The sequence below is a fragment of the Helianthus annuus genome, chromosome 17 (assembly GCF_002127325.2).
Source record: "Helianthus annuus cultivar XRQ/B chromosome 17, HanXRQr2.0-SUNRISE, whole genome shotgun sequence".
Taxonomy (NCBI): Eukaryota; Viridiplantae; Streptophyta; class Magnoliopsida; order Asterales; family Asteraceae; genus Helianthus; species Helianthus annuus.
Window position 1 is genome coordinate 127573700 of NC_035449.2, and position 4371 is coordinate 127578070.

Below are 4371 nucleotides of genomic sequence, written 5' to 3' on the forward strand. Positions count from 1 at the left end.
GTTAAACAAACCAAATGTCATACCAAAATGAAGGCATGTGATGTAAACAATTGTATTAAGTATGCACACAATGGGCATAAATAGCATGAAATGTAATGTGAAACAATGTACTAAGTACGCACACAATGGGCATACATAGCATGAAATGTAATGTAAAACAATGTACTAAGTACGCACACAATGGGCATACATAGCATGAAATGTAATGTAAAACAATGTACTAAGTACGCACACAATGGGCATACATAGCATGAAATGTAATGTAAATCAATGTACTAAGTACGCACACAATGGGCATACATAGCATGAAATGTAATGAAATTATGTACTACAATGTACTAACGAATATAGCAGGTATATGATGTGAAAATAGGGAAAGCATGAAAGTAACAAGTAAGCACATGTGTTTCACCCCAAAACAGTTTGGAAAACAGTAAATGCGGGGTTCAATGTACTCACCTGAGATTGCATTGAAGTTCTTGTATAACACCCAAATAAAGCTAGAGATCACGGATATCAAACGGCACCTAATAGGTAGCTATATTAATATACCGGACCAAAATCGGAAGGATCGGATAGTATGCGGGTTCGTAAACCAAACGAGTATGGAGACTCGTGTAATATGGTTTAACAAAGCCTACATACTAAAATGAAACCTAACCTAAGTGCTTACGACCCATTACGACCCGTTTAGGTAGCTTATGCTACCTTAACGCGTCGTTCGCGTAGAACGCGTTTGGAACGCCTAACATCGTGACCACAAGGTATAACCTCGGAAGGTTACAGCTATGGTCACCTAATGTGTTTGGTCGGATCCTAATGATCGACCAAATGGGTCGGGTTCGAAAGTATAAGCGATGGTTTAGATCGCTTACCTTACGACCCTATATAAGCACTATACTAAAAGTGACGAGCTAAGCATGTTAGAACATGCTTAACTAAGTTTAGAAAACAGGTTTGGCATCAAAACAAACGGCTTTGATGCTCACGAGTAGTTTGGTTACAAAATACGTAAGAATGCGCATTTTGGCCGAAACTACGACTCGTCACTGAGCCTAGATAACATGGTAATCAGTAGGTATAGTCGCCATGGACTATAACCATCGTGATCACGCTCACGTTATGAAGTTCCAATGAACTTCGTGTTGACCATAGGCTGGTCAACGCCGAAAGTCAAACAAAGTTTGACTTTAGCACTAGAAAGCGATTAAAAGAACGAAAGAACATTTACGAAGGGTCCCCGAAAGCTAAACTTGATCCAGGAGCTCAGGTATGAAGCAATTGCATCAACTTAGAGCTCTTTGATCAGTTTTGTGGGTTTTAACACAAATGGGGGGGGGGGTTATTTATAGGAGAAGTAAAGCCATTAGGATCGTTTCTTGAATATCGTGCCACGATCTTATGCGTACACTTGTCAAGATGTTGTGGTGGCTTATAATGACCTTAACTCTACAGATTGTGAAAGGGCATTGCCCTTTGGAGTGTTTGAAAGGCCAAGTTTTGCAAGAAAAACAACTTTCTGTATTTGCAGGGGCCACGCGGCCCGCGTTAGGATGCAGACAAAACTCAGGCGGGCCGCCTGGCTATGTCTGATCTGCACAAACTTTCAGAATTGGCAGTTTTGGTCCCTGTTGCATTTTTAAGCCATTTCCGACACTTCTAAGGCCCGTAAAGCCAACTTTAAGGCCCTAAAATGATGCCTAAACATTGAGGACATGAAACATGCTCAAAAATATGTCGGATGTTGGTTCGTTTGGCCGTACGATCGCGATGTTTGGTTAATTACGACGGAATGCGCATAAGCGCGAAAAATGATTCAAAATGCGTGACGAATGGATTTTTCTCATGCCAAACCCTAAGGCATAATATAAGGATGCTTACATAAATTTTTGGATGTCCGGATGTATTCAGAACGTAAGTTATGCGCGAAAGTGCAAACTTGTGCACTTTTTGACACTTTTAGCCCCTGAATGATCCAAAAGTTTGTTTTAGCATACCAAACCCCTCAAAGCCTATTTCTATGCTATGTAAAGGATATTTAAGGTATGTTTAACTTATGGACATGTTCCAGAATGTTTGTTACAGTTCAAATTGACATACTTTCGCAGTTTGTCAAGTTTAGTCCCTGTAGGCGGATTAACTTGTTTTTGCCATACCAAAGCCTTCAAAACTTATTTCTAAGTTATGTGAAGGTTATTTAAGGTATGTTGAGTATATGTTGATGTTTCGGAGTATTTTTCGCATTAAAATGAGTACATTTACGCACCAGTTTGCGTATAATTCTCAAGAAAGCGATGTAGAGTTTAAAATCGAACAAAAGTCAAAACATGAAAAATGTAAAACACAACCAAACAAACATTGGGATCAAATAACATTGTTTTATTGATAATTGAACTGTTCATAATGATCTCGAGCACAAATGTTACAGTCTCCCCTACTTGTGGAAATTTCGTCCCGAAATTTATTTAGAGGAAACTCGTGGAAAAAGATGTGGATATTTCGCCTTCATTTGATCTTCACGTTCCCAAGTAAACTCGGGTCCACGTTTAGATTCCCAGCGAACCTTGACCAAAGGAATGCGCTTGCATTTAAGCCACTTGACTTCACGTTCCATGATTTCTACCAGTTTCTCAACAAATTTCAGTGTTTTATCAACACGAATTTCGTCAAGCGGTATGTGGAGGTTCTTATCAGCTAAACACCTCTTGAGATTGGACACGTGAAAGGTCGGATGAACATTTCCAAGTTCAGGAGGTAACTCAAGTCTGTAGGCTACCTTACCGATTCTTTCGACGATCTTGAATGGTCCAACGTATCTAGGTGCAAGTTTTCCTTTCTTTCCAAATCTGATCACACCTTTCCAAGGTGAGACCTTAAGTAATACAAGATCACCAACTTGAAAATCCAAGGGCTTGCGTTTGTTCCAAGCATATACTCCAGTGTCTGGATTGTTCTTTCAGATTGACCATCCGTTTGCGGATGATAAGCTGTGCTCAGATTAAGTTGGGACCCCATAGCAGATTGCATGGTTCTCCAAAAATGAGAAGTGAAACGAGCATCTCTGTCAGAAATGATGTTCAAAGGAACACCATGTCGAGCTACAATTTCATCCACGTAGATTTGAGCAAGTTTGTCAGCCGAAAAATCCTCACGGATTGGCAAGAAATGCGCTGACTTGGTAAGACGATAAACGACTACCCAGATGGCATCGTGACCTTTCTTTGTGCACGGGAGATTAGTAATGAGATCCATAGTAATGTTTTCCCATTTCCAAACTGGGATCTCTGGTTACTCCAATAAACCAGAAGGACGCTGATGTTCAGCCTTCACCTTAAGACAGGTAAGGCATTTTGATACATATAAGGCAATGTCTTTCTTCATACCAGGCCACCAATACTGAATACGAAGATCCTTATACATCTTATCTGAGCCAGGATGAATAGAATAACGAGACTTATGGGCTTCATCCATAAGCAAGGTACGAAGATTATCTTGGCTTGGGACCCACAAACGGTCCATGAAGTAATACGATCCATTGTCCTTCAGTTCTAGAGCAGGAGTTATGTGATAAGGAAACTCCTTATCCATCAAACCTTGTGAAGCACAAGCTTGTTGAGCCTGAGAAATACGGGCTTGGATATCGGATTGAGCTTGAATAACAGATTGGACACTAACACAATGAAGCTTAGTACGTTCCTTGCGACTTAAAGCATCGGCTACGACATTCGCCTTACCAGGATGGTAGCGAATTTCGCAGTCATAGTCGTTTAGAAGCTCCACCCAGCGTCGTTGCCTCATGTTGAGTTCTTTCTGATTGAAGATATGCTGAAGACTTTTGTGGTCCGTGAAAACCACACATTTTGTGCCGTACAAATAATGTCTCCAAATCTTAAGAACGAAGACAACTGCACCCAACTCAAGATCATGAGTGGTGTAGTTCTTCTCATGAATCTTCAACTGCCTCGATGCGTATGCTATGACTTTGTTCCTTTGCATCAGGACGCAGCCAAGGCCCAATTTAGATGCCACGCAATAAACGACGAAATCATCATTACCCTCAGGCAATGTTAGGATAGGCGCGTCGCAAAGCTTTTGTTTCAAGGTCAGAAACGCTTCCTCTTGTTTGACTCCCCAATCAAATGGCTTGTTCTTCTGAGTTAGAGCAGTTAGAGGAACTGCAATCTTTGAGAAGTTCTCAATGAAGCGGCGGTAATAACCCGCTAGACCAAGAAAAGAACGAACTTCAGTAGGAGTAGTAGGTGTATCCCAATCCTCAATCGCATTGACCTTGGAGGGATCTACATGAATACCTTGTTCGTTGACAATATGTCCCAAGAATTGAACTTCTTTGAGCCAGAATTCACACTTGGA